The 13,150-nt window shown below is 46.1% G+C and overlaps 1 protein-coding gene across 11 annotated transcripts in view; it reads right to left on the bottom strand.

The window, feature by feature from the left end:
• Positions 1-13,150, bottom strand: part of Atxn7 (ataxin 7) — a 153,519-nt gene that overhangs the window by 119,111 nt on the left and 21,258 nt on the right. For all 11 annotated transcript variants that reach the window (XM_087182532.1, XM_087182528.1, XM_087182530.1 and 8 more), the window contains exon 2: positions 5,211-5,299. The gene's annotated coding sequence lies outside the window, so the exon portion shown is untranslated. The remainder of the gene's footprint in view (positions 1-5,210; positions 5,300-13,150) is intronic.

The raw sequence follows: 13,150 nt of genomic DNA, 5'->3' as shown, positions 1-13,150 counted from the left end.
GGCGTACTCCACCATGCCCAGCTGGAAGCTTTTATATGTCTAGATGTTAACAGTGTACTTTCATAATCAGGAACTAAAATAAGGGTACTTTATAAAAGAAGAAACCCTAAGTTAAAACTTCTGGAAGACTGTCACAGAACTCTATCAGGTGAACACAATGTCAGAGACAGACGCCCGAAGCCATGTCCTCTGCATGCGTCAGTGGCCACCATGCCCTCCACAGGCTCCTGTTCACAGTGAGGTGCGTGCTGCTGCCTCCTGCGGCTGTGCAGCGCTTTGCCTGGGACCCACATCTCTTACTCTCTGGCCCAGCCTTCTCCCAGCCTCTTCACCCAGCGAAGACTATGCTCAGCAAACCAGCTCCTGTGTCCAAATTGACATCCACGAAAGCTTTCTGAATGCCCTTTTCTTTCTTTTTTTTGATTGAGATAAAATCCACATAAAATAGAATTCGTCCATTTGAATGCCATTTTAGTTCATTCACACTGTGGTACAACCAGCATCACCACCGAGCTCCAGGGCATTTACATAGCCAGGAACCTCCCCACCCACTAGGGAGCCATTCTCTGATCCTCCCTCTCTGTCCTGTAAGAAATCACACCTGCTCTGTCTCTGTGGATTTGCCTATTTTGGATACTTCATATAAATGGAATCATACACTATGTGGCCTTTTATGCCTAGCTTTTTTGAATTAGCATGTTTTCAAGGTTCGCCCATGTTGGATTATGTATGGGCATTTCCTTCCTTTTCATGGCTGAGTAATATAGTAGACCCTTCTTATCCACAGTTTCACTCTCTGTAGCTTTTGGGGTTTTTTTGGTACAGGGGGATTGAACTCGGGACCTTGCGGTTTTGAGGCAGGCGGTGGCACCACTCAGCTAAATCCCCAGCCCCACTCTCTAGTTTTAACTACTGGCGGTCAACCTTGATCTGAAAATACTAAATGGAAAACTCTAGAAATAATACTTAAACTTAGAACTGTACATTTTTCTGAGGTGCAGAACCGAATCTCCGGGGTGGGAATCATGCCTGCATTGCGCACGCCACTGCCCAGGCCCCACTCACAGGTTGTCCCGTGATCAGCCTGACTGTCAGGCACTGCGGGGCTGGTGCCCGGGAGCCGCCACGTGCAGCCAAACACTGCATCACAATAGCTATGCAGTCATCTCACTGCATCTCATCCCACAGGCAAGCGCAGCAGCTTGCTCATCACAAGGTCAGTGAGCCAGGCATGGTGCCACATGCCTGTAATCCCAGCACCCATGAGAGGCTGAGGCAGGAGGATCACTGTGAGTTTGAGGCTAGCAGGGGCAACGTAGTGAGTTCAAGACTGGCCTGAACTTCATAGTTAGACCCTGTTCCCAACCCCACCCCCCAAAAAAAAGGTAAAAGACTGTAAGATAGTTTGTAATAGAACATCTTCATGTTCTATTACAGTATATAGTTAGCTGTAACTGCTTTATTATTTTGTTTAGCCCTTACTGTGCCTGATTAACAAGTAAAACATTATCACAGGTCTGTGTGATGTATGAGAGGAACACGACAGCCTCACACATCTGCTGGAGTCCTGGGCCGTTCCCCTGGATGGGCGACTGCTCTCATCAGGTGCTGCACCGCCCTCGTTTACTCAGTCACCAGTCGTGGCAGTCGGTGGTGGTGTCCATGTCCGACTGCTGCGGATAGTCGCATACTATTGTCTTTTACCTGTCTGAGACTACGTGCTTACCAAAAATGAGCTTTCATTTCAGTGTCAAATCAACTCTTATCTTCCCCAGTTTAGCTCAGCTCAAAGTACTCACTTTCTTCCAGAATCCACCAAGTCTTTGGCTAAGGCAGCAAACTATCAGCACACATTACAGTTCCACAGCCTTACTTAGATTGTTCTTTTCTTAAAATGATTACCATTTTAAAAAATTTAAAAAATTCACTTCAGTCCAGATTTCAATTTCCTTAAAATTTTTGGCAATATAATTATCTTTCGCCTAGGTTATTCCAATAGCCACAGTTTAACTGGTCTTACTGCTTTTCCCTTGACCCCTACAGGCCATCTTACTGCGTAGCCTCAGTGATTTATTAAAAAGGAAGCCAGCAAGACAGCCATTCTATTCAGACCTCAGAATAGAAGCCAAGGCCTGCTCCATCGCCCATGAGGCCATGCGCCCTGTTTGCTTTCCTTTCCAGCACTTTCTCCCCGTTCTTCACTCAGACCTGGCCTCCCCCTTTGGGCTGCTGTCACAGCTCACACAGACCTCAGCTTTAGGCCTTCACATGGGCTGCTTGCTCTGCCGCAGAGCATTCAGGGCTCAGTCTCTCTCTCACACTTTCTCAGCCCTCCTCTCGTCACTACCACTGAAATCCTCCAGCCCCACCTCTCAGCAGCCCTCCCAATTCTTATCCTGCTCGACTTTTTCTAAACAATAATCATCACCTACTATAACAATGTATTTATAGGCCGGGGATTTAGCTCAGTAGTTCTGGCGCCTGCCTCTAAAGCACAAGGTCCCAAGTTTGATCCCCGGTACCAAAAAACCCCCCAAACCCAATGTACTTATTTATATTTGCTGTCTATTACATACCCATTTCTCTCCAACAAAAGATAATGAAAACAACAGAAGTTCACCTGGAATTCCCACATGCCCCAGCAGACCCGCCTGCGTGCACATCCACAGGGAACAGAGTCATGGTGAAGGAGCTACCTGTGCTCAGCCACAGAGGGTGGGCGGCCGAAGTGTCTCCTGCCTAAGTGCCTGCCAGAGGGGAAGCGGTACACACACACTGCAGGACACTATTCCGCCTTAGCTACTGGACACAGTTTCAGACAACACAGTGTCTAAGGTTAACAGTGTATACTGGAGCTTGCCAACACATAGATCTGAAATGTTCTCATCACGAGAAAGTGATTTCGTATGTGGGGTACTTAATGTGGGGTGTGCTAATTAGCTCAATTTTGGCATTCTATAGTGTATACATATTTCAAAACAACATGCTCTACATGATAGATACAAGTAATTTTTGTCAACTAAAAAAGTCAGTGCCAGGGGCCAGGGATGTAGCTCAGTGGCAAGGCACCTGCCTTGCAAGCGCAAGGTCCTGAGTTCCATCCCTGGTACCACAAAAAAAAGAGGGGTGGGGGGAGTCTGTGCCAATTTGCTGAGTATGGTGGCGCACGCCTACCATCCCAGCACTCGGGAGGCTGAGGCAGGAAGATCACCATGAGTTTGAGGCCAGCCCAGGCTATATAATGAGTTCAAGGCCACCTAAACTACACAGTGAGACCCTGTCTCAAAAAGACAAAAACAAAAAAGGAGTGCCAGCTCAATGGTAGGGACTTTTATTGTTTTTCTTTACTTATTCCCCAGTGCCCTGAAAAGAACATAGCACGTCGGTTGCACTGAATAAAGATTTCCTGAATGACGGGTACTGGGTCTACTACAATCCACTGGCACTGAGTAGAGCTGCTGACAGTTTCTCACAGTTCTGCACGCCCCACTTTACTCCCCTCCCTGTCTGCAGAATAGCGAATTTGTGACCTTTTTCCCTGCCCTTTGTCATTACCTCCTGCTATCATATTAATCTTTTCATTAGTACAGTATTCCAAAAGCCGAAGCCAAAGTTCCAGTCCATGGACATTACCCCTGCTCTTCTCCTTTTTCTCCAGGGATAATCCCCTCCGAACAGCAGAATCTCAACAACGCTTCTGGACGAGAGTGCTCCGTTGGCATTCTGTCAAACGTGTCTCCTCCCCCGTCTCCCCAGACGTGTCAGGGGCTGACCACGGCCCAGGAAGGCCCTGCTTCTCTCTTTCACCTGGCAGATGTTCCACAATGAACACCACTCACTGAGGTGACTCTTGACCACTAAAGGGTACCTCTACATCGCTGGCCCTTCAGCTTTAGACCAGAAAAAAATTTAAGGACCTCTTTTGTAGGTGGAGACTTCATAGCTGCTCCCACCCCACTGAGATTGAACCCAGGACCTTGCACCAAGGCTGGGCAAGCACTCTAGCACTAGGCCACATCACAGTCCTTTTTATTTTTTTATTTTTAAACAGTCTAAGTTGCCTAGGCTGACCTGGAACTTGTGATCCTCCTGCCTCAGCCTCCAGAGTCACTTGGATCTCAGGAGTGTGCCACCATGCATGGCCCTTTGTTCTTTTAAACACCTAAAGAGAACTGCCCTATCTTTCCTGGAGCTTGAGTTTCTGGTGTGGTAATGGTAAAAATGTTATCTTTCAAATGAAAGGGTGGAAGTTGTTCAAAATGTTTCTATTTTGCTACAGTTGCTTAAAAGCTGTTTGAGATATCACATTTGTTGCCTAAGTATGTAAAGTGATCAATGCCAGAGAGACTGAAATTCCTTTGGTTTTTCCTGTTTGGATTCTGTTCAGTTTTATCCTTCGATGACTCCTCCTAAATTACATCTTAACTTGTAAGCCCCCTCATTTCTTTTGGGAGTGGATAGAAGAATGATTTTTTTTTTTTAAACCAAAACTCTTCCAGGAATGTTTGCCCTTATTCATATTCTGTGCAATTTAGCCACTCTTTTCCAAAGAGCAAATGCATAATGGCAAACTCCCAGCGGGAAACCCAGTGACCGGTAAGGGTCTGTGCGTTCTCAGACACAAAGAGCTGTTCCACAATCTGAGCAAAGGCAAGGCCAAGCACCTCCAAACGCGTGCCTGAAGGGCCCCGGCCCAGTCTTGCTTAGTGCCTTTCTTGGCTGAGCAGCCGAGAAGCTAGGTCTACACCCTGTTGGAAGAGAAAAGAACAGGAGGAGGGACACGGCCCTGGGGACAGGAGCATACCTTTGGACAGCGTCCTGGGGACAGGTGGCTATCAATGGGAGAGAGCAGGAATTCTTCAGTTTTAACAAATGTGTGTTGGGCGAGGAGGTATTATTTAGCAGTTTTGAGAATAAAAAATCTGATAACGTCATAACCCTTAAATTCACTATTATTTCATATTAGGCTTTTTTCTTTTTCGGTACCAGGAATCGTTCTCAGGGCCTTGTGCTTGCCAGGCAGGTGCTGTACCGCTGAGCTATATCCCCGGCCACAGGTTATTTTACATTAGTAAGATCATATTTAGGGTTATGCTTAAAAGGTAAGATCTTATCCAGATATCTTAAAAACTATCACCTGGGTAAAACACAAACTGTTATAATCAGGAACACTGTATTTACTCAGCTGTGCTGTCTGAATGTCCAATTACCTTTTCTTTGGAGGGCAGGCCAAAATTCCTGATCACTTTACCAGGGATTCTTCATCTGCTATGATTATGGAAGCTCTTTCTTCTTAACTCTGTTCAGATTAAAGAAAAAAAAAAAAGGTAAGGCGATGAAATAGTGGATAAAGAATCAGAAATCTATAATCTTACTTAAGCTATTAGATGTTCCAAAATTGCATGTGCTTCGAAATGTGAAACTTAAAATTCTAGGTACTTTACCAATTCTACAATAAATACAATTCATTTTTTAAAACAACGAACTTAATTGGCTATATTTACAATAAACTAAGAACAAGTGACTACTCAATATATACATAGATCAGCCTCCTGGGGCTTCAAAATCACTGTGTATAATTTGCCACTAATGAGTCTTCACTTAATTTTAAAAATAGCTACAGTATTTAGAAAGCCTGTTCCTATGAAACCTGTCAGAATCACAGGTTTTAAAACATGCACATACTAAATAAGAACATTATTCTGAGAGTTTGCTCTCCTTTATTATTTACCAGTTTATAAATATAATTGTTACGGCTGTGTCTAGATGTCCCTCATGGGGTCTTAGGTGGGGCTTTTTCAGAGGTGGCCAGATCTAGTGTGGGACTGATTCACGGTGCAATGCCAGGCCCAAGGGCGCTAGGACCAAGGGTGTGAGTGCTGCCCCCTAAGTAGCCTGGGTAAGACACAGGGGTGGGGAGACTGACTTAAGGCCCACTGCTGGCTTGCTTTTGCTGTTTTCTGGCTTCTCCTCTGCCAGGTGCCGCCCCGCCTTGGAGCCAGCCAGCTATGGACTGGAACCTCTGTGAACTGTGAGCCAAACAAACCTCTCCTTCTTCAACTCTGGGTGTCAGGTGTTTTGTTTTTTTTTTGGTACCAGGGATTGGACTTGGGACCTTGCGCTTGCAAGGCAGGCAGTAGGACCACTGAGCTAAATCCCCAGGCCAAGTGTCAGGTTAGTAACTGAGACAATATTTATAATACTTGAATCAGGAAACAAAATCTCAATGAAGCCATCTTTCTAAAAGCACAAGGAAATGCTGCATTGTGGTCATCACAGTTGTGCACATATGTACTACATTGTGTACATCTGGACACACACACATATACGGATTTTGGGTAAAATGCAGGTATTATTTTAATTTGGGAAAGAACAGTGAGGTAAGGAGTCAAGGGACTGGACAGTATCAAAACAGAGGTAGAAATTAAGCTGGCTTTCAGTTGACAAACAGCGGGAGAGAGAGCAGCACACACAGGCAGTGAAACAGCTACCTGTCGGGCAGACGATGTCAGAGTTTAAGCAGGGGCTGGATGATATCCTATGGAAAATCCACGGAACACACTTCTCTTCCTACAATCTTCACCAGCTCTATGTAGCACCAAGGTCAGTGCTAAGAATGTTATTTCACTTACTTTTTAGTTATTTTCACATACTCTGAGGTGGTAACCCAAATATTCCTATGGCTTGAGAACCTATGATACTAATAAAACATATCTGAGAGTCAGTGGCTGAAATTTTATACCATGTTTTGTACATTTATTCATAGTTGTCTTTATTGGCTTTTAAATGATTCCTGGATCATATACTTCCCCTTTCCCTCTTTAAAATTTTGTTTTATTCACCCACAAAATGCTACTCAGTAATGCTTAAAATCATTCTTAGAAGCCAGATGTTTCTCTTCTCCAGATTTCTAATTTGCCTATCTTTAAGATTTTTCTCTGATTTCCATTTTAGTGTTCTTTTCTGCCTCACTTCTAGTAAAAGTATCTTGCTTAACATGCCTGTCTTCAGCCAAAATTCATCATTTTGCATCCTAAACACTTTACAGATATGCAGAAATCACTCAAACCAAGCTACAAATTACCATGACAGTAACTGGCCTCCGCAGATGCTGAGGCTCAGAGGGTCTCAGTCCGGACAGGGACAGGGTGCCTTCCGAGCAGGCTGGCGGTGAGCCAAGGTCAGAGGCCATCGGCGAGACTCTCCTTGACCTCACCTCTCTAGGTGGAGCCGTGCCCCAGCTTCCTATCAGCATACTCTAGCTCTTTTCTCCAAGGCATCCAAGGAAGCCACCAGCTGTTGGACACTGTGTGAAATCTCCGAGAATTCACCATTTACCAGTCAGTATACTTTAAATGTGCTTTAAAGGAAACCCTGTTCTTAGAGAAAAATGGTAGTGGCAGTTATTGAAAATAGGTATTTAAAAGCAGGAACTTCTCTGCTTAGAATAGAGGTCAGGGGTCTTTACTAGGAAAAAAATCTGTCATATTCTTGTATACATTTTCTCCTTTGATCTTCACAAAACCCTGTGTTCAAAGAGCTGTTATTGTGATCCCCATTTTACTTGTGCAGAAACAGAATAAAAGGTCATCATTTGCTCCAGATTACCTAGAAAGAAATGGTTTGGAATTGGACCTAGAATCCAGACCTTTGTTGCTTTTTAGTTTAGTTCCCTTTCTGGTGTACTAAACTGCCTAGCCAGTGGCTTTATTTTGTTTGCAAAGAGACAGAAATAGTTGAAGATATACTGGGAAGATTTTCTTAAGTGTTATTTCTTTATTTATTTGTACTTCATACCTTTTATTGATTCCATACTATGTAGCAAGCATTCCGTAAGTATAATTTTTTGTGGGGAGGGTTGACACAGGGTCTCGCTATGTACATCAGGCTGGCCTTGAACTTGGTATGTCCTATGCTGCCATGGAACTCATGGCCATCCTCCCGCCTCAGCCTCCCAAGTGCTGGGATTATAGGCATGCTCTAGCATGCCTGGCTTCAGCAGGTATAATTTTTAGCAAGTTTTTTAAAAATGATCAGTTAGAGGTAGGAAAGGAAAAGAAATACTAAAAAGGGTCACGGTTTGACTGTTCTCCTAAGTCCTGAGACGAGATGTACAGGTGGAAGAGGCTGCAGGAGACACCTTCCTCTGAGAGGCGCTGCCCTCTCCCTTACTGTGCAGTCCCACGCCAAGTGCCAAGTCCTATTTGAGCCACGGGCTTCCAAAGTCCACCTACAGGAAAAAGCAGTCAGCAGAGAAGAACCTCTGCTGGACTGAGTCAACAGAGGCCAGCCAGGGACAGAGGGGACAGCCTCTGCGGGGTGGAGGGTGCTTTCGCTCTCAGTCCCGAGACCGAGAGCACTCCCCAGGCAAAGGCTCTGAGGCACCCCAGGGCAAACCCGCCTCTCCTTTTTCCTTTTGAGGACTGCACGCAGGGCCTTGGCACTAAGCTCCCCAGTCCCTTGCCCCTTTTTAAAATTCTGAGAGGGTCTTGCTGAATTGTCTAGGCGGGGTCTAATTTGCAATGCTCCAGCCTCGCCTCCCAGAGTGCTGGAATTACAGGCATGCACCACCACATCCAGATCCAAGCCCATAAATTTTATATTTTAAAAAAATGGTGCTATGTACATGTACCAACTTCCCATGAAGATTGTAATTATATACTGCAAGCAGTATATGATAAAACAATAAAAATAATACAATACAAATTTGAAAAATTTGAAAGAAAAAAGAAGCAGGCATCCACCATCCACACTGCAGGCCAGGCATGGTGGCCAATCAACCCAGAACTTGGGAGGCTGAAGCAGAAGGATTGCAATGAGTTCAAGACCAGCCTGAACTACACAGTGAGACCCTGTCTCTAAAACAGAAACGAACAAAACAATAATAAAAAAATGAATCAAAGAAGACACTCCAGAACACCCAGGGATTCAGAAACATCCCCTCATTTGTTTTAAACAGAGAAAGCCCTACCTACTGTTATCTAGGCAGTGTTGTATTGACTTTTACTGGGGAAATGGCTTATTTTGTAGTAATAACACTTCTATGTCCTTTTAAATTGCTAAGCACCTTGATGGAATTTAAGACATAATCTATGTCACCTTTTGTTATATAATGCTGTCAAAATTACAGCACACGCCTCTAATCCCAGTACTTTGGAAGGCTGAGGCAGGGCAACTCAGCAATTTACCAAGACTGTCTCAAAATAAAAATTTAAAAACACAGCTGTGGATGCAGCTGAGTGTGGAAGGTCCTCGGTTCAATCACCAGTACCACAGAGCAAATTAAAAACTCAAAAGGCCTACAAACTGCGAAAAAGGGAGAAAAAGCAGGCTAACCATGACACAGGAGTAAGCCAGTGTGAACTTCCTTTTCATTTCTTAACCCTTGAGCTCAGTGTGCTAGTTAGGGAAGACGCCTGTGGCACAGTGGCCCTGCAGAGCCCCAGGTTCTGACTTCATTCTGTCCGGGGCTAGGAGAAACTGAGCCCTAAAGGCCACCCCATCTCTCCCCTCCATCCGTGAGAAGCCTGGAAGGTGAGTTTTCCCGAGCTGACTCCTTTACTTAGGACAACACGCAGAGGCCACGTGAGAACCCACCTTCTGCGTACACCTTGCTTCACAGGCTCAGCCTCTCCACCCTCCCACCCCAGAACACAGGCCTGCGGGCCTAAAATAGCACACTTTGCTTTGTTCTCCATGACGATCCTGGAAAACAATTTGTTGCTAACATTTTGTTTTGTTTTGTTTTTTGTACTGGGGATCAAACTCAGGACCTCATGCTTGCCAGGCAGGTGCTGTGCAGCTGAGCTACATCCCTGGCCCTGTTGCTAATATTTCAAAACCAGGAAGATTCACGTAACATTCCCAATTCCTGGTTTCTCTGGAAAAGTCTAGAACTCTGGCACAGGGCCGGCTCTCTGCAGGGGACACCAGGAGACGCGAGGCAGAAGCTGTGCCCAGGTGGCCTGGCCCATGGACATGTGTCCTTTCCAGTGTCCCCACCCGGCCACACTGCAGAGCCAGCACTGCTTTTCTAAGTCTCTCTCCCAAAATGAAAAACTACATCCCCCAATTTGAAAGCAGGTTATATGTCATATTCTCCAGAAAATATAAGTTAATGTGACACGTAACTCACTTTCTTCTGATCCCATGTATTTGCTTTTATGCTAGCAGGCCGTCTCCTCATCAAAGGAAATTTAAGAACAAAACTCTACTCCACACGAGCTCTCTTTTTATTGGGGACAGTGTAGCCCCCCTCTTCAAAAGTCAGCTAGAGATTGTGTACCCACGGAGCCTGCAGTGCCTGAGGATACGACTAGGCAGGAACCCTCGTGCTGCGGGGGGGCGGGGGGCGGAATCCAGCGACTGCAGCCTAGTTTCTGGGGCACTTGGGTCCTGCAGGCAGCCCTGGGGCTTTCTTCACGCTCCATGCAACAGCTCTCGGGGAGCCGGCTCCTCCTCCATCCCTTGCTCCTTGCAGCGCACACCCATCCCAAGCTTGTCAGTTCGCGCATCTCTCAGGCTTCACTGAGGCTAACGAGGCTCCCGCTGCTGTCACCAGTTGTGACTGTGCTGCGTTACTTTATTATTAGCCCCAAGGGGAACCAAGACCTATATTAAAAGTCCCAACAGTTCTTGGATGTGTCACTTGTAGAACCTTGGTCAGGGCGGAAGGCAGTGTGGACAGGCGCAGTGCCACGGGAGCGGCAGGCGCCGGCGCTGATGGTTTCCAGGGTCACCGGAGCCTCCCTGCTCCAAGCCACTGACACCTTCCCCACGCACCTGCCCCTGGAACGCAGGCCTGCCACAGGAGGCAGCCGCATGACGGAGCTGGGCTCCAGACAGTTCCTTCACTGCCACACAGAGCAGATCCCGCCTCTGCCGCCCCAGGCCTGCTGTTCCTCCTGCTCCAACGCCTTTCCCTCAGACCCAGACTTCAAACCCAGCTCAGGACTGGGGATGTCACCAGCCCCACCTGCACAAGCCCTGGGTTCAATCCCCAGCAATGCTAAAAACAGACCCAAACCCCACTATGCAAAACCAAAACCAAAACCTAGCGCAGACGAAAGCTCGTCAGGCCCTCACACTTACAACCCTTGGTGGGCTTTCTGGCACAGGGCGGCAACATTTCTTCCTTACAACCTCAGTGCCTGCTGAACTGAATGGGGCGAACCGAACCAAGGCTTTGACAGACACTCACCCATTCAGGCTCCATGTACTCAGAATGGGTGCTCTGGCCTTGCTGAGGACCTGCGACTCAGCAGAGCTGTTGTGCTGTGCTCTGCTCTGCTCTTCACCCGAGCTCTTCCCAGCCAAACCGCCCACAAAGCACGGAGGAAGGAGGAAACTAAGGCCAGTTCTCCCTGACAAAGAGTCAGCCCTTCCCGGGCTGAGGGAGCCTGGAGAGGGGCTTCCCTGCAGTGTTCTGCCAAGGGAGCATCGGTGCCCGTTATTACTGACCTGGGGTCTGCAGCTCTAAAACTCCAAAGCAAAGCGTCCTCAGCCAGGTCACTCCGCTATTCCAACATGATCCTCGGGAGAGAGGGTAAATAAATGAAGCGCTAGCGGGCACTTCACTCCAAGGCCCTGCTTATTAACACTACCAGTAACAGCGACTTCACTGAGTGCTTCTCCGGACCAGACTGTGTTAAGCTCTTCACGTGCAGTCTTGTCCAATTATCAACATCAGCCTGTGGAGAATATTTGTGAGGAAACGGAGGTCTACCACAGGCGAATGGTTTGCCCAAGCTCACTACCAAATGCCCTACACTAAAGGCAGGAAGTAGTGGGATACATGTGTACTTTGTACTAATAATGCTTGCAGGGCCAGGCATGTCGGCCACACCTGTAATTCCAACACTTGGGAGGCTGAAGCAGGAGGATCCCCGTGAGTCTAAAGCCAGCCTGAGCTGCACAGTGAACTACATACACGGGGCTGGACTACATACATGGTGAGACCTTATCTCACTGCCTTCCCCAAACATGCCTGCAGGGTCTTTATATTTTTCTGTTGTCCTTTTTCAAGTATTACTTCCTCAGGTCAGGCCGGGCATCCTGTAACAAATTTCACTGTCTCCTCTCTACAAGATCCATGGCAAATCCTTCCTCTCCCAGTAAGCCATTCTAAATATTATTTGTGATTGCCAATGCTCTTCTGTATCTACACTGTCTCTTTTCCAGCATGGGATTTTACTAAATTTCCCAACAGTCACTACAGTTACCAGCAGCTGTACAGCTGAGTCCTAAAAGGTCACCTGGGCCCCCACAAACCCCGAGCTTCATCTTCAGTCTCTCATACCCTCTGCCGGTCAGATGGAGAGGGCTCCATGCACTGAGGGAAGGGCCAAGCCATCAGATTTCACTACTGAACAACGAGGGGACACAAGGGCCTCTGCCAACCCACGCTGGGCTGGGATGTGGGCAACAAAGCAACGTGTTTCACAGTACGAGATCGTGGGCAGCGATGGCATCAGGTCTTATTGCTGTCATTCTGATAATCGCCACAATCTTCATTATTAACAGCAATAGCTGTAATTTCTTAATTTTTTGGTACCAGGGATCGAACTCAGAACCTTGAGCTTGCAAGGCAGCTGTGAGGCCACTGAGCTAAATGCCCAGCCCTAGCTATAATTTATTAAAACATATCAAGTCCTATGCAATGTACTTAGTCTTTTATATACATTATTTCATTCAGTTCTCATTACAAATCAGGAACTATCTATATTTTACAGGTAACAAAATCAAGGATCAAAAATCAGGCATCTTTTCCTTCTCTGTACATTTATAGCCTTTATAATTTGAAAGATTTTTATAATTAAACATCTAATGCCTTATTATACATGGTGCATTGATAGGTTAAGCAGTTTTTAATCCTGTAATTAGTTGATTTTTCTCCCACTTAGAACTTATCTTGATAAAAAGCTAAAAAGAGCAGGAGTGGGATCTGACAACTCTACATTCCACATAATTTCACATATTACCTCATAAACTAGTTAAGTGACATAAATGTATTCTTGTGATATATTCTTTTCGTAAGTATATTCTTTAAATCTGAGACAAACACATACACACAAACATATATACGTCCATGTATCTTGGGAGGCCTTGCAACAGGCTTCCTAAGTAAGTCTGACCAAGAAGACTGGCATGC

Source organism: Heterocephalus glaber, unplaced genomic scaffold, assembly GCF_053883595.1.
Source record: "Heterocephalus glaber isolate CG9 unplaced genomic scaffold, H.glaber_assembly_v1.0 deba00001472, whole genome shotgun sequence".
Classification (NCBI taxonomy): domain Eukaryota; kingdom Metazoa; phylum Chordata; class Mammalia; order Rodentia; family Bathyergidae; genus Heterocephalus; species Heterocephalus glaber.
The sequence above is the reverse complement of the archived record's forward strand: the minus strand, read 5'-3'. Positions and strand labels throughout refer to the sequence as shown.